The sequence below is a fragment of the Megascapheus bottae genome, chromosome 14, assembly GCF_031878675.1.
Source record: "Megascapheus bottae isolate mThoBot1 chromosome 14, mThoBot2.hap1, whole genome shotgun sequence".
Classification (NCBI taxonomy): Eukaryota; Metazoa; Chordata; class Mammalia; order Rodentia; family Geomyidae; genus Megascapheus; species Megascapheus bottae.
In genome coordinates, this window is record NC_143522.1 from 8,035,375 (window position 1) to 8,053,318 (window position 17,944).

Below are 17,944 nucleotides of genomic sequence, written 5' to 3' on the forward strand. Positions count from 1 at the left end.
CCCCTCAAGCATATGGAAGTTTAAGTTGGATGGACATACAACTAAGGAGCCCTCAACCCACAGTGCTTGCTGAGTGCTAATGTGGAAGGGCAGTCAAGGGAGGCTAGCCAGGCTCTGTTCCAGTAGTTTCTACAAAGAGTAGCTCCCAGATGACCCTGCTCCTTTTTTCTCCGTACAGGACAATCTCCTGGGGTACCCCCAGCTCCCAGGCCAACCAGTCTGTCATTAGTCCCAATCTTTTCCTCCCTTGGGTCCCTTTTCTGTCTTCTTCCTTTACCCTATGAAGTGGTGCTGTCTCCCTCTGCAACTTCATTTCTCAGGACTATCCCTTTCCTCTTCTAGGGTCTCCCCAGCACCCTGCTCTCTCCCAACTCTTCCTTCACCTCTCTTTCTTCCCTAGTATTTCCTCTGACAGGGAGGCTCTTTTGGACTTCTGGTCATTGTGCAGGCAATCCTGCTTATCCTTCAAACCTCTAGATGTCTTCCCTTTGCAAAGCCTTTTGTAACTATCCAGAGGATTAGGGCCCATGCTGTGGTCATGATTCACATAATCACTTCATTCCTTCTCATCTCCACAGGGATGGATTTTCTTTAGCTTCCAGATCCTCAGATACAGGAGGCTGAAGAATACCTCAGAGGGAATTCTTGAATTAGCTTAAGCATGTTACCATAAGCAGAGTTAAGGCTAAATTCTCAGAACCAAAGGCCATCAGGAAGACATGGTTGCCACGCCCACGGTTTCTTGAGTGGAAGCCCCTCCCCCCAACTGTGGAGAGTGTCTCATAGGAAGACTGAATCTGGAGGAGGTAAGTTGTCAGGGGAATCTGTAAGCCCAACAGCCTTGGCTGGCTGAAAGCAAGCCTTGTCTTGATCCAGAAACTCCATGCTACCCTCTGCCCCCACTTCAGGGGCTGGCCAGCAAGAAACTAAGCCTGAATAAACAAGGCCACAGGAAAGCCGACCCCTTATCTGCTATCAGCTCTCCAGCTCCAGCTCAGCCACTAGCCAGATCAACTCCTGAAGGGAACCGCCCTGACTCCTCCCCCTTTTTCCTTTATCTTTGCTCCCTGGCCAGCTCCTTCTCTTCAAGCCATGGCTGGGCACACAGGTCACTGCTCCTAGGCTGGAGGAGGGAGGCTGTGGTTATCTTAACAACCCAAGTCAAGGCCAGGTCTTTAATTGTCCCTGGTGAGGAGCTCCCCCCCTCCTCCTCCCTCTTCCTTCCCAGCTGGACAGGAGGGGGTCATGGATGTGTTTTTCTCTCTGAAAGCTTTTAGCCTGCCAAGGAGTGAGCAGCAATCTGTCAGCTGGCTGAAGAGTGTGATGGCCCACTGGGTCCCAGGTTCTGACTTGAATATCTAGGCCGGGAGGCTTGCCTCTGAAGTCTCATCATGTCCAAATAGCCACTTGAATCAAGATGGAAGTGAGCTCATTAGATACAAGGCCTTTTCCTGCTCTAAAAAAATTTATTCTAACTTTATCTTGATGAGATAGGAGTCTGCAGGGAGAAGTGGATGCTGGGGTGAGTCTGTCTCCTCTTTGGATTTCTGATTGCATAATAATCCTGGTTCTGACCCAGAAAATGGGGGCAACCAGCAAATACTCTCCAGACTGTCATGTTGCCTGAGAGACATTCCAGACTAAAATTTAAAAAAAGAAAGTCTGAGGCATCAGGTTCCATGATTTAAACTATCTGCCTCAATAAGAAAATTAGATTTCTCTTCTTTCCAAACCCAACTGAACCATGAACAGAGGAAAAAGTCAAGGTCCCTCTCCATCCTCAGCTACATACCCCCTTTCTTTCTCGCCATCATCCAGGGAGTTCTTGGAAGTCGAGAGAGAATGAATGAACTTATACCCTGCCCAAACAAGACAGTCCCTTAGAGTCACAGCACCGCAAGACTCAATTCTGACCAGCCAGAGGATACTTAGGAAAGGAGAGCCTCCCCCCGCCACCCCAGATGAAATGAAACCCAAACTCTAAACACCAGGAAACGGATGTCAGGATATTGGGATTACATGTTGGGATGCTTAATTTTCTGAAAAATGAGACCGGGTGGGGGGGAAGAACAAACAACTTGACCCTAAAATAGTCTTATAAAGAACACTGGGGCAAGCAAGAACTTGAAAACCCTGTGCTGTGGCTAGACTGCTCTCACCACTGACTTTTTTTTGTGTATAAAGCCGTTTAATTTATTTATTTATTTATTTGTAAAACCAAGTTTTGTTTGAACATAGGAATGCTCATTTGCACATATGGGTGGCTTTTTTCAGAACCACAACAGACTTGAGTAGTGACAGACTTGAGTAGTGCCTACCCCCTCCAAGCTAAAATATTTCCTATTTATCCTTTATAGAAAAAGTTTGCCGAGTACAGAAATAGACCAAAAACAAAGGCCTAAACCAACAACTCAAAACAGAAAACGATGTTCCCATCAGCCTGGTGTCATCAGAGAGCAATAGGTTCTCAGTGTCCAACCGTCTTCACACCTAAACACAAGAGATGGCACATACATACTCCTTGGCCAAAGCAGAAGAGACTGTATCTCAAGCCCATTTATAACTCACCTTGCAACAAGTATATATATGTTGAAGGGCCTGTTCTAGGCTCTTAGGATATACTAAACAAAACAGACCAGAAGTCTTTTGTGGGGCTGGGAGTTTGGCCTAGTGATAGAGTGCTTGCCTAGCATGCATGATGACCCAGGTTCGATTCCTCGGTACCACATACAAAGCAAAAAGCCGGAAGTGGTGCTGAGGCTCAAGTAGTAGAGTGCTAGCCTTGAGAAAGTCCAAGGACAGTGCTCAAGCCTTGAGCCCAAGCCCAGGACTGGCAAAAAAAAAAAAAAAAAAAAAGAAAAAGAAAAAGGAAAAAAAGAGTGTGCTTGCCTAGCATGCACGAAGACCTGGGTTCAATTCCTCGGTACTACATACATAGGAGAAAGCTAGAGGTGGTGCTGTGGCTCAAGTGGTAGAGCTCTAGCCTTGAGAAAACCCTAGGACAGTGCTCAGGCACTCAGCTCAAGCCTAGGATTGGCAGAAAGAAAAAAAAGTCTTTTGTCATGAAACATGAAACATTCATTATACTCTTACGTTTATTTATAACTCCACTCTAAGTTTGTCAGCTGTATTCGGAGGACTCTGTATCTCCTAAGAATTGATGAAGCTGGAATGATAACAAACAAGCATGGCATTGGCATAAAAACAGACACATAGACCAACAGAACAGAATAGAAACCCAGAAATAAACCCAAAGGTACCAAAGGCATGGCATGGAAAAAGAATAGTTCATAAAATGGTGCTGGAGGGACCAGGAGTTTGGCCTAGTGGTTAAAGTGCGTGCCTAGCATGCATGAAGACCCGGGTTCGATTCCTCGGTACCACATACATAGAAAAAAGCTGGAAGTTGTGCTGAGGCTCAGGTGGTAGAGCTCTAGCCTTGAGAAAGTCCAAGGACAGTGCTCAGGCCCTGAGCTCAAGCCCAGGACTGGCAAAAAAAAAAATGGTGCTGGATAACTGTATGCACAAGACTGGGAGTTAACACTTGGCTTTCACATTGTACAAAAATCAATTCAAAATGTATCAAAGGCCTAAATGTTAAACAGCTCAACAATAATTCACAGCTTCTAGTTACACTTCAAAAAACGGAAATGTAGCAACTGAAATTCTGAAATTCCTGGGAGAAAATGCAGGTGACCATTTCAAGACATTGATATAGAGTATTATTATTTTTTTTTGGATGTGACCTCCAAAACCAAAAAGAAAAGATAAAACTAAGCAGCTTCTGGGTCGGGAGCATGGCCTAGCGGTAAAGTGCCTGCCTAGCATTCACTCATCCCTGGGTCGATTCCCTGGTACCACATACATAGAAAAAGCTGGAAGTGGTGCTGTGGCTCAAGTGGTGGAGCTTTAGCCTTGAGAAAGCCCAAAGACAGTTCATTCACAGGCCCTGAGTTCAAGTCCCAAGACGAGCAAAAAAGAAAGAAAAGAAAACAGTAAATTGCTTCTGCATAATAAGGGAAACAATCAATAGAATCTTCATTGAAATGACCTACAAAATTAGAAAAACTACTCATTGACTACTCATCTGATAATGAATTAATATAGGTAAAGCCATCAAACTCACACCTAAATATCTTGACCTTAAATTTTCAGATAAGCCATCCTACACCCCTAAGTTTACAAGTGCCTGTTGTATCCCATCTCTCCATGGCAGTAGCCTTCCCCTATAGCCCACCACTCTTGCTTGTCATCCCTGGCCCTTGCCTTTCCTCAAAAGCATTTATCTTCAGGGCTGCTTCACCCCCTCCTTTTAATACAGGATGGGCTGAAGGTGTTGGATGGTTTCTAAAGCAAAGATCCCCATGTTGGAAAGACTGGCGTGCCCCTAGAGAAAGATTAGAGGTGCTTGTCCAAGCTGGGACTGAGGCATCCACCTGTGCCATGAGGCAAAAAGGAGACTGAGATCTAGATTGGTATGGGAGACAGCTGCTGTTTGCCTCACCTGCAAACAGACCTGCAGAGCCATTAGCCAAGCAAACTGGAAAGCCTGGATGGATTTAGTAAGTAGGCCCGGGAAGGAAAGAAAATGAGTCATTGTGATTTGAACAAGGTACCAGAAGCTATGGTCCCCTCCCTTTCTGGAAACCCAGAGAAGAGAAGGGAAGTTCTACTTTCCTTACCTTCCTGAAAACTCAAGTCAGAGAAGGAATAGGACTCTGGGACTTCCCAACAGGCAGGACCAGGGAGGAAGAGAGGCTGCTGGGAGCATCGCCCTTTCGCAGTTTCACCTTCCATCACATGCTGCAAAGTCTTGCTTTGGAAACGGAGGGCAATGAGAGTGTGGAGGTTAAGGGCTTGAAGGTTTCTGAGGAGCCTGTGTGGGTAAAGGAAATGGAAATTCCTCAACAGTCTCCTTGTCCTCAACTAATAAATGAGAACACCTCTGTCAAAGGTAAGTGCCACATGAATAAGAAGTAGTACGAGGTTTTGGTGACAGTGGTGATAATGTATTCTCCTTTCTCCCTAGGAATTAGCCAGGTTCTTACCTGATCATAACTCAGTAAGTGCCCCAGAGTGACTCTGACACTTCGTAGGGACTAATTCTGGGGCACATTTTCTCCTTAAAGATACAAGACCTGGCTACCTCCCCACCCAGATAGAAAATTCTGTGACCTGTGGCATTTTGAGTGCCCTGGGTTTCCCTTCCCACTTCTGCCCAGGGGAGTATCCTCTAGCTCACCCACCCTATTCCCCATCTCTCGTGAATATCTGTTTCATTCCTCTCCCCTCTGTACTGCTTCCATCCAGCTGGACAGGCGCCAGCAGAGGCAACCACTCTGACCCATCTTAGAACTAAGGTAATGGGCATCTGGAAGACACTGGGATAGTTCCGCCCAAAACAATGAGATTGATCACCTTTCTTTCCTTTTGAGCCCAGTTGTAGAGATGAGACTCATGCCTACCCATGTGGGGATCTTCCAAGCCTTATAACAGAGTGCCTAATACACAACAATCATTCTTATTCATTCATTTGATGTTGATTGCATTTCTTCTACCATTCATGTCATAGAATGCAATCCATGCATTCAGTTTGCTTCTGTATAATCCAAACTCCAGAAAAAAAAAAAAAAAACTATATGATGGGGACTCTCCTATTTTACAGATGAGAAAACTGAGGCTCAGGGAAGTTGAACACCTTAATTAGGGTTACCCACCTTATAAAGAGGCAGAAAGAAGCACAAGTCAAGCCCAGATCTATCTGGTGCCCGGGACTATATCACTCTTCATAGAACAGCTGCTTTCCCAGCCTCAAAACCTCCTGAGCCAAGGCTGCAGAGGCCTAGTCCTCATGAGAAGCCTGGCATTCAAAGACAGGGCTCAGAACTCAGGCTTCCAGCTTTCTGTTGTCCGTGGCAGGCACATGGGAAATGGGTGTTTTTCTTCCTTGCGGCCTCGGTGGCCATTTCCTACAATATATCCTCCCTGGAGAATGACCGGAAGGAGTGGCTTCCAGCTGGAATAGGGAGGAGTCAGTCTCTACCAACCCCAGAGAAGAGATTTTTGCGCCAAAGTAGTAGCTACTCTGCTTTGCCTTTGGACAGGGGGCACAAGAGAAATGGAATTTGACATAGTAAGTGTGGTGCAGTCTTTACACTTGCTTTTCATATACTTAATTGTCCATTTGTATGATTTCATCTTTAATAATGGCTGTGTCTAACAACTGACTCATGAAATTCCTGTAGATGTAGCAATTAGATCTCAGAGCTAATGTGATGAACTTCTCAGGACTTCTGTCAAGCCAAATAAGATAATAGCGGTGTTCCCCAGCTATGTGATGGAACCAGCTGTGCCACCTTGGGCAAGTTTCTTAACCATCCTGAGCTTCAGGTTCTGCCCATCTGCAAGTGAGACTGTTGCAAGAATTGTATGGGAAAAGTATGTAATTGGGTACCAGTGGCTCACCCCAGTAATCCTAGCTACTTAGGAGGCTAAGATCTGGGGATTACTGTTTTGAGGCCAGCCTAGTCAGGAAAGTGTGTGAGACTCTTATCTCTAGCCACCAAAAAGCTGGAAATGGAGGTGTGTCTCAGTCACAGAGTGCCAGCCCTGAGGATGGAGAGGAGAAGCCAAGCAAGATCATGAGGCCAGACCTAGTGCTGGAGTGCTTGCCTAACATACACAAGCCCTGGATTCAATTCCTTGATAACACATACACAGGAAAAATATTACATATATTCAGAAATTTCCGCCCGGATTTTTCAAGCAATAACCCCCTAATCCCCTTTCTTTCCCCTCTCAGATAGGGAATTCTTTCTGTTCTTCTCTCAGAACTCTCCTTCTCCAGGATATGACCAGAGTGTGAACATCTTCTCCCCACCCCCATCACTAGTCGTGGATGGCTGGTTACAGTTGGAATTGGGGCCCCCTGAAAACCACAGCATTATCAGGTCCATCTCTCTCTTTTATCAGATTCCCCGGGAGAGTTGTTATAGGAAAAGAATCCTATAACTTTAATCTACTTGCTGTATATTTAAAAGTCCATTTTGAAGAGTAACTTAAAAAACAATCTTACTTTCTCAGCCTCAGACCCTGAAGCCACTGTGATGTTGAAGCCCAAGAAGAACCCGATTGCCATTTATGAACGCCTTTCTAAGGAGGAGGTGATGGTGGCCAAGAAGGATGTCCACATGCCCAAGCACCCAGAGCTGGCAGACAAGAATGTGCCCAACCTCCACCTCATGAACGCCATGCCATCTCTCAAGTCTCAAGGCTACGTGAAGAACAGTTTGCCTGGAGGCATTGCTATTGGTACCTAACCAATGAAGGCATCCAGTATTTCCCAGATTACCTCCATCTGCCTCCGAAGACTGTGCCTGCTACCTTGCGCCATAGCTGACCTGAGACTGGCAGGCCTCGGCCCAGAGGTCTGGAGGGTGAGAGGCTTGTAAGACTCAGAATAGGTGAAGCTGACAGAGACTCCTACAGAGAGTGAGCACTGTACCCCTGGTGCTGACAAGAAAGCCCGGGCTGGGGCTGGGTCAGCAACTGAACTCCAGTTTAGAGGTGGATTTGTTCATGGATTGGACAGCCACCCCAGGAAAGATGGAAAGGATTCTTTTGTGTTGCATAAACTTGTAGCCAGAAAAAAAAAATCAGCTGAATGCAAAGAACTTCTGTTTGCAACAACAGCTTCTAGGTACAGCCCTGGATTGTCTAAAGATGGCTGTCTCCTTGGCAGGCAGGGGGAATATTCACTGAAATCTAATCCTTATTATCTGAATGGTTCATTGGGTGTCTACCATATGCCCCAGAACAATGGGTTACAACTGTTGCTTTACTCACCCCACTATTAGGTAACTTTTCTCTTGTTTTTATCACTGCGAAGCTACACCCTCCTTGAATCTCTTGTGGTAATAACAGCAAGTACTACTCAAAAACTGGAAGGAAGGGGAGCTGTGGCTCAAAGTGGCAAAGCATTATCCTTGAGCAAAAGAGCTCAGGGACAGTACCTATGCCCTGAGTTCTAGCCTCATAACCAACTTGAAAGATAAATAAATAATGAAAATACAAATCGCATGTTTCTAACCCAACTTAATACTCAACTCCACTCATTTCTGTTCCCACTACCTATGTGGATTTGCTGACTCCATTTCCAGCTTTTTCTATGTATATGGTACTAAGGAATCAAACCTAGGGCTTCATGCATGCTAGGCATGCCCTCTATCATTAGGCCAAACTCCCAGCCCCTGCTGACTCTGTTAAATAGGAAGACCATATAATATCCTTCAGAAATAATTGCTTTCTTTGAAATGACCAAAGGAATGTTGTGTACAGTGTTGCATATCTATACCCCTAGCTATATGGGAGACAAAAGGAGAATCACAGTCTAAGGCCTGCTCAGACAAAAGCTAAAGATTCTACATGAAACATTAAAGCAAGAAGAGTTGGGTGTGGCTCAAGTGGAAGAACACCAGCCTAGGAAATAAAAAATTCTGAGTTCGATTCCCCACGCTACACAAAAAGAAAAGCAGAATAAAAATCAAAGGAAGGAACAAGAATGAACAGAAAGTATCAGTGACAGACATTATGGTACAAAGCCAGACAGCTTAGGACCCCTATTTGTCTGAAATTGTAGGACAAATACCAGTTTTGATTGTCTACCAAATCAAAAGATGCCACAGTGCACGAGCATGTGGTAGATTATTTTTTTAATGGCTACGCGTTCCTCTTCCTGAATCTACCCACCTAAACCTGCTCCCATCCCAGAGTGGACAATTTGCCTTAAATATTGCCTGGCCACGTAATTTTTCTTGGCCAATAGAATGTGATGTAAATGATGTGCAAGTTCTAAACCCTGCCCTCCAGAGCTCTGGCTAGCCAATGCCCATTCTCTTAGAAATGCTACAGAGAACAAGGCCTCAGATGTCCTGCTGGAGAAGAAAGATTATGCAAACCCACCCAAGTCATCTTAAATCAGCCACCCAGACCACCTGCTGGCTAAACACACAAACACAGTGAAGCAGCTCAGATCAGAACCACCCAGCTAAGCCCATCTCAAATGGTCCACCCATCACCCTGAAAGCTAAATAAATGGTTATTTTAAACCCTGACTTTGGAAGTACTCAGAAGTTAACTGATACAAAGCAAGTATAGTTCCTCTGCAGGGTTTCCTGGGTGTTCCTGATGCCGGGCTTCTGTAGACAGAAGTGAGCTGCAGATACTGTTGGTTCCCCCTCCCCTCCCACACATACACCCTGCCCCTCATTCAATGCTATGTACTGAGTGATTATTGCATGCCAAGCCTTGTTTTGTGCTGCTCAGGCATTCAATAGGGAATAAAGCCCTTATGATCGGTGCCATAAATGCCAGTGAAGACATACAGCATACACACACACACACCATTCCCTAGGCCATAGACTTCTCTCTTATAGCCTCATGGCACAAAGGTAGCAAAGCAAGCATGGCTTAGTCAGGCAGGATTCTATTTAAGTCCTGCATCTGCCCTCCAGTAACTATGTGATCATAAGCATGTTAACTTAACATCTCTGTCCCTGTGCAAAGCCCAAGAGAGTTAACATATGGCACATGGAAGCTCTTAATGAATCTATCTCAGCTATGAGTACTGTCCTTAAGGTAAGGCTGTGTTATGTATCCTGATGTGTCACTCACAAACCACAGGTACAGAAGCCCCACAAGGAATGGATGAGTGGGATGGGTAGACCAAATGCCTTTCAATATAGCTACTCTTGATATATGCATAAAGCTATGAGCTTTTCCCTGTTGCCTCTTTTTTTAAAAACTATACAGCCCTCTTTGGCTCTTATTTTAATTTCGACAGAGATATGAATACATAAAAACATTCCTATAGCCAGGTGCTGGTGGTTCATGTATGTAATCCTAGCTACTCAGTAGGCTGAGATCTGAGGATCACAGTTCAAAGCCAGCCTGGGCACAAAAGTCTGTGAGATCCGTATCTCCAATTAACCAACAGAAAACTAGACGTGATGCTGTGGCTGAAGAGGTACAGCAGTAGCCTTGAGCTGAAGAGCTCAGGGACAGCACCCATGCCCACAGTTCAAGCCCAATAGCCGACTTAAAAAAAAAAAAGTTCTTGTACCATTCAGTAGTGAAATACACAGAAGTATATTAGGAGAACACAAGTCCCATCTTAATAGAAACAGAGCCGGGCACAGTGGCTCAGGCCTGTAATCCTAGCTATTCAGGAGGCTGAGATCTAATGATTGCAGTTCAAAGCCAGCCCAGGCACTAAAGATGATGAGACTCTTATTTCCAATTAACCACTAGAAAACAGGAAGTGGCACTGTGGCTCAAGGGGTAGGGCAGTAGCCTTGAGCTGAAGAGCTCAGGGACAGGACCCAGACCCAGAGTCCAAGCTCCACAACCAACAGAAAAACAGAAAGAAAAGAAAAGAAACATACTAGCCAGGTATAGTGACCCATGCTATAAACCCAGCACATAGAAGGCTGAAGTGAAAGAATAGCAAGTTCAAGGCCAGTCTAAGCTACATAATGAGAATCTGTCTCAAAAAAAAAGTTACTGTTTAGCTCCATATGGCTCATGTTAAAAGGGAAATCAAGGCTTCTGTGTCTAGATGTTCTGATTTTTTTTTTTTTTTTTTTTTGCTAATTGTGGGGCTTGAAGTCAGGGCCTGAGCACTGTCCTTGGGCTTTTTATCAAGGCTAGCACTCTGCCATGTGAGCCACAGCACCACTTCCAGCTTTTTCTATGTATGTGGTAACTAGGAATTGAACCTCGGTCTTTGTGTATGCTAGGCAAGCACTCTTACCACTAGGCCAAACTCCCGGCCCCAAGTTCTGATATTTTTTCAAAAGATTCTATAGAAGGGGCCGGGAGTTTGGCCTAGTGGTTAAAGTGCTTGCCTAGCATGCATGAAGACCCGGGTTCGATTCCTCGGTACCACATACACAGAAAAAAGCTGGAAGTGGTGCTGAGGCTCAAGTGGTAGAGCTCTAGCCTTGAGAAAGTCCAAGGACAGTGCTCAGGACCTGAGCCCAAGCCCAGGACTGGCAAAAAAAAAAAAGATTCTATAGAAAGCTGGATTCTTGTTTTAATTTTTTTAAAGAAACTCTTGATATTTAAAGGTGGGCCCAAAATGTTTAGCCATGCTCTGTGGTACACAGCACATTTTGGTGAGCCTATGGAATGGCTCCAGTGGCAATGCCCTTGAGACCTCTGCAGCCCTCCCCTCCACTTCTCTTTGGCCCTGGACCTAGAAGTCATTCACATTCAATTTTTTGAGTCTTTGTGGCTCTGGGAAGTAAGAGGGTTCTCTGATACCTCCAGAGACAAGCCAATATGCACTGTCCATACTGCTTTCTGCATAGATGCTGGCCGACCATCCCAGGCTTCTTGGCACCAGATAGGCCAGCCAGTGAGCAGAACTGTCCTCTAATTACAAGTTCATCTTTGATTAACTCATTGTTTCATTCATTTGTGTTTGGCTTCCCAACTAAAATGCAAAATCCAAACGAATGAAGATCACATTTAATGCCTTTAAGAACCATAATTACACTTTCTTACATCATTGGGACCCAGTACTTATCTATGTGTTATATGGAGTATATTGGGGTACCACCTCAGGTTACAAAGAGGGAAACCCTCACCTGTAGAAAGAGGAATATGTGCTTAGCAGCAAAACTTACTTAACAATGAAAACCAGGCATTCTCTGTCTCCAATGTCAGCATACACCAACCACATCGTGCAATTTTGCAATAAGGGTTGTCTTAATGTTGTCATGAAGAGTAGCTTGTTTTGAGTTTCTCACCAAGAAAATGAAATCATTCAAGCCCACTAGTTATTTTCTAGAGGGGCCAGAGAGAAGAAAAGAAATATGACATGACTGTATTTATAAAGAATATTTTAGGCCAGGAGTTTGGCCTAGTGGTAAGAGTACCTGCCTAGCATGCATGATGACCTGGGTTCAATTCCTTGGTACCACATACATAGAAAAAGCTGGAAGTGGTACTATGGTTCAAGTGATAGAGCGCTAGCCTTGAGAAAGCCTTGATAATGCTCAGGTCCTGAGTTCAAGCCCAGGAACATATGGTTGAATTCTATATCCTTATATTCAGCCATGCACAGAATTTTATTTTAGTTGCATCTATGTTAAACACAGACTTTATTTTCATTATGTCTAAAGCCATAGCATGTAATAACTGTTTGCTCAGCATGACATTGTATAAGGTACTATGGGTAATGTAGAGATGATTTCAAGTACATAAGATATATGAAGGTTTGGTGTAAATAATGTCTACCATATCTTTATTTTCCTTTTGTGCTGGTATTAGGGCTTGAATTCAGGGCCTAAGTACTGTTTCTTAGCTTCTTTGCTCAAGGCTGATGCTCTATCACTTGAGCCACAGCTCTAGTTCTGGCTTTGGGGTGACTAATTAGATAAGTCTCACAAACATCCCCAGCAGGCTTCAAAATACAATCCTCAGATCTCAGCCTCCAGGGTGGCTAGGATTACAAGTGTGAGCCATCCACTCCCAGCTTGTGCTATTTTAAACAAGAAACTTGGGCGTCTGCAGAGTTTGGTGCCCACATGAGGGCCTGGAACCAATCCACTGATTGTACTGAGGGCTAATAATATAAGCTTTGGTGTGGCTATGAAGTCAATTTATGCCTGATTCAAAAAATCTTTATTAATTGATGATAAATAGCCAATCCCCTAAGATTCCACCTATAGTCCTCATAATTTGTTATCCAGAATACAGTAGTTTGTATTTGCATTTACTTTTTGTTTCCCAATACTACTTTTCTTTCTGCTTTATAGGCCTAGAATCACTACTCAAGAGAGTTGAACAAACAAGTTTGAGAACAGAGGAGTGAGTGCAAACACCGCATTCTTGAATCACAAGGTATCCAGCTAGAAAAGACTGTAAGATAACTCAGTCTAAATCTCCTTTTCCAGATGAAGCAACCTAGACCCCAAAAGATCGGGTGACTCATTCAAGGACAAGAAGCCAAGGAGAAGCCAAATGCCTGATTCCCCAGGTTGACTCCACTACTAATTAACTTTGAAACACCACAGCTTCCTTCCGCCTGACTTGAACTCAGGGCCTAGGCACTGTCCTTGGGCTTTTTCAAGGCTAGCACTTTGCCACTTGAGCCACAGCACCACTTCCAGCTTTTTCTGCATATGTGGTGCCAAGGAATCAAATCCAGGCCTGTGTGCTTGCTAGGCAATCACTCTACATTAGGTCACACTCCTGGTCCCCTCCCAGGCTTTTGAAGTGCTGAATTCCTTAGATTAGAGAATGTTAGACTCTTAGAAACTAAGAAGTCTAGGCCAAGGGCACAGTGGCAGCCAATGTCCAGTGTTTGCTGAGTGTCTGGTGTTACTGGTTTCCATATTGGCAATAGAACGATAAACAAGAGTCTAGGTACCTACCTGGTTAGAGTCACCTTTTGATGAGACATTTTGGTGAGAAGATGACAGGTAAGTGAAGAATTTAGGTGAACAGGGGACTTTCAGAGCGACAGGCATTAAAATATTAAGTGTGCATCATACGGTGTAAAGAAGAGAGCTACTTTAAATAGGGAGTCAAGGACCCTTGGAGTTGAGGGGTTGGGGAGCACTTAGCTTTTGTTTGACTAGCTACCCACTCTCACTCCATAGTTCAACTTACACTCTCTGTAAACTCATTCTGAGGTCAGATAAATTGGAATCTTCACATTCAAAGCACAGTTCTAAAATAAGATGTGTCTTTGTTGCTTTGCTTTGCTTTGCTTTGCTTTTTTGTCTGTTGTGGGGCTTGAACTCTGGCCTGGGCACTGTCACTGAGCATTTTTGCTGAAAACTAGTACTCTACCACTTTGAGCCACAGCACTACTTCCAATTTCCTTTAGTCAACTGGTGATAAGAGTCTCACACTTTTCTCTCTGGGCAGCTTTGAACTGGGATCCTCAGACTTCAGCCTCCTGAGTAGCTAGGATTACGTATGTAAGTCATCAGTGCCCCTGGAAAGATGTGTGTTATTAAAAACAGTGTGCTTCCGGGGCTTCCTGTGAAAGAATGTGTGTCTGGGAACACAGAACAAGCCTCAAGATGACTTACATAATCTTTGTTCAATCTACAGTTCATAAATGTGATGCAAACCTCCACTTCAAAGAATGTTCATCTAGCCAACAACTTCTAGAGTCCGCGACCCATCTGTGTGAGTCACCCAACCTCACTACCAGAACACACCAACTCCCTTCCGCCTATAACTCCAGTTGGGTTTTTACAACATCCACACTGCTGGCTCCCCATCGTTCTGCATGGCAGAGGAAACTTGGCACCTCCAAAGAGGAAATTTAGGGCATTTCGCTTTCTAAGATATTCATAGGATCATGGAAGAACTCTGTTGGTCCCACCCCAGTATTCCATAGACAAGGAATAGGAAATAACCATCCAGGACCATTGGCAAGAGACTGAGACAAGACTGGGCTCTTTCAGCCTCCAAATCAAGGCTGCTTACTGCTCAGCAATCACACCAATGTATAGCCCCCAGCTAGACCTTCATGCAGGGCAGTCTCCAGGCCTCCAACACCTATTTGTAGAGAAAAGGCCTAGGTCCTCCCTGTATCTGTAGATCTGTACCCCAGAAATCTCCCCAAAACAATGACTACATGCCAGAGGAAGTCATCATCATCCCACCCTCTCCCTGACACACACACACACACACACACACACACACACACACACACACACACACACTTGGGTTTGGCTTGCTTCCTTTGAATCTCAAGTGTCAGCCTCTGGGCAGGAAGAGACAGGTCCTGTCCTAGCCAAACCAAAGCTGCTCAGTGCTGAAGAAGGAAAGGTCAAGGGTCATATCAAAGCCAAAAAGATGTCAGCTTTCATCTGAGTCCAGGTAAAAGCCAGGCTGACCCACTGCCTGGCTTTGCTCGCGCTTCCAGGTGCTCTGATCAGAGCAGTGACACGGTTTATAACAAAGGAACTAAGAGACCTGAAGGAAAAGCCTTCCCGGATGAGGGCTGAGCCCTCGTCTCCCCACTCCCAGCTGGCAGTGATGGGTGACCCCTCAAACAGTGGTTGTGCTAGGAGGGAGGCTCCTCCATCCCAGGTACCTGCTGCTGGCTAAAGCTTAGAGAACCCAAGGCTTCTCCTTATCTGACTACACTACAGGAATATGTTCTCCCTTGAGTGAAGGAGACTGGAGTAGTACGGTGTCATCATTGGGGGCTGCATCTCACAGAAGAGCCCAACAGACAGAGCAACAACTCCAGCAGTGCCTTCTAGAACAGGCCCACAGGCTGTGACTATAGGCTCCCACACAGCTGGCAGCTGTTTGAAGGGAATCAGCTGGGCCCTTTTAGACTTGCACATTGTCTTCTGCTTCCAGATCACTCATCAGGCAAGACACCCTGAGAGAGAAAATAAGGTTCCCTCTGCCACAGCACCACTCGCTGAGGCAAGGGGCTTGATTTCCAGTGGGCCGCTTTACATAAATGCTTTGGTTTCCGAAAGCTTCTACTTAATACCCAATCCCTGGGCTGCAGAGAGAGAAATGTCAGGGAAAGAGGAGCCAAGTCCCCAGGAAAGAGTGATGCTATTTGACATCTGTCTCCTCTACCCAGTGGGAAATTGAAGTCAGACTGGGTTCCAGCTAGATGTGAATACATGTGTGCAAATGGGAATGTGAATCGTCCCACGCCTGGCTTTCCCCATCTGTGAAATGGGGCTGGTACTAATCCATACTGAGGTACTATCTGCTGTGACCACATGCTGGAAGGCTGAGCCCAGCACCTGGCTTGCATGTCAGCCTCCACAGAGCTGGCTCCTGTTACTTTGATGATGTAAATGTTAAAGAACCACCTATACACATAGGCACTGCATGTGAGCGGAGGCAGGGGCCCTGCCTGACAGTTATGACAGGAAGACATCTCCAGAGGAAGGTGCTGGAACTCTGAGGCCTACAAGCTGCTTGTATGCTCAACACAAGGGATTTTCATTTCCAAAGGTCCTTCCTCTCCTTTCCACCTCTCCTTCTTCAGTCCTGCAGTGTAGGTCAGGAGAACGTGCTTCCCATGTTTCTTTTTTTTTTTTTTTCTTTGCCAGTCCTGGGCTTGAGCTCAAGGCCTGAGCACTGTCCTTGGACTTTCTCAAGGCTAGAGCTCTACCACTTGAGCCTCAGCACCACTTCCGGCTTTTTTCTATGTGTGGTACCGAGGAATCGAACCCAGGTCTTCATGCATGCTAGGCAAGCACTTTAACCACTAGGCCAAACTCCCGGCCCCTTCCCATGTTTCTTTAGAGGAGGACAAAATCTCCCAGACCTTATAGAACGCACCCAAAGCCATGCAGTTTGCATGTAGCTGAACAGGGACCCAAATCCAGGACTGCTTGGTAAGACAAGGTGTAAAATCGAAGGAGGCACTCTTTGGCCCAGCCCTGAGAGCAATCACCCCATGTGTTGTCTTTCTGTCTACCTCTAAGCCTTGGCCAGAGCACTGAGGCTAAATCTTGTGACAAACTACACAAAGCAGGAAGCCCTGTGCAAACCCACTGCAGGGTCTGAGGGTGACTATTTGGACCCCCTGAGCTGGGCACCACTCTGCTGAGATCCAGGGATCTTTTCCCACAGCCCTGTTGCTGCTGCAGATGAAGCCTGAGAGCTAGGGAAGACAAGAGGAGCCAAGAGAGCCATTCCCAAGGCCCACCTAAACCAGGTAGGCCCCTGAGGTCTCCCAACTCCGGGGAAGGCCAGGTTAGGCCCAGCAGGTAAGAAGATTGTATTGATGACTCCTCAGATGCAGCTCTCTGTTGTTTGCCTGCCCCCAGCCTGGCCTCCTTTGGTCTCCTATAAGAGGTGTCAACAAGCAACAGGAGGTTTATTTTGCATCTGCCAAGAGACAAACTCTTTTTCTGCTGTGGATGATCACATTTACTAATTAATCCACTCACTTGTACCTGGGTTACTATGAACTTAGCTTCTCTTTTTCTTTTTTAAATTTTAAATTATTATAAAGGTGATATACAGAGTGGTGACAGTTACATAAGTCAGATAAAGAGTACATGTCACCCCTTTCCTCTCTCTGTCTTTCCCATCCCCACTAAAGTTAACTTTTCTATAGCAGTCACACTTGCTTGCTGAGGGGTCAGGACAGCCTCCTGAAAACTATGCAGGAATTCAGATCCCACTCCTTAAGCTGAGTATTATGGTCCTTCCCTGGAATCTCAGCACTCGGGAGGCAGAAGCAGGAAGATCAAGAATCTGAGGTTAGCTTAAGCTACATAGCAATTTCCAGGTAAGACTGAACCTACAGGGCAAGGTCCTGTTTCAAATGAACAAACTAAAATAAGGTAAAATACAAAGGAGATGAGAATGATCCCAATATCATCTGGTTGCTATTACCAAATATAGCCACGATTCATGATGTCTCTACCATGAACCAGATACTGAATTTCCTTCTTTTCTCATGCATGTTATTCAGCATTTATACCAACTCTAGAGGTTTTTTGGAGGGAGTTCTTTGGGAGCTTTGCATGGGGTAGGGGGATGTGGCTTAAAGTGCCCCAAATCTTCAGTGCATTGCTCAATAAATTTTTCATATATATTCCATGTGCTCAGGCTTCCATTATAGACCAGTTTTAACTAGTTATGAACTCCATACAGATGGATGTATACCATATGTGCCCTGTGGCAGTTGCTTTATTTCACTCAGCTTTGCTTTTATGATTGATCCATGCTGGTGTGTGTCATCATTTGTTCTTTTATGGAGATGTGTAATATTCCATTGTATGACTGCACCACAGTTTATCTCTTGAACCAAGCATAATTGTCATCGTTGTCATCATCATCATCATCATCCTATTTAGTAAATGAGGAAAACTGGGCTCTAAGCTGCTTACTTAGTTTATATTTTTCAGTCAGAGTAAACTTGATTCTG

At 45.1% G+C, this 17,944-nt stretch overlaps 1 pseudogene across 1 annotated transcript; it reads left to right on the top strand.

Annotated features, from left to right (window-relative positions):
* Positions 1-587: 587 nt before the first annotated feature.
* On the top strand, positions 588-7,872 carry LOC150054605 (small ribosomal subunit protein eS10 pseudogene; annotated as a pseudogene). The gene is made up of 2 exons (XR_016537647.1): positions 588-806; positions 7,084-7,872. The product of XR_016537647.1 is annotated as a small ribosomal subunit protein eS10 pseudogene (transcript).
* The last annotated feature ends 10,072 nt before the right edge of the window (positions 7,873-17,944 follow it).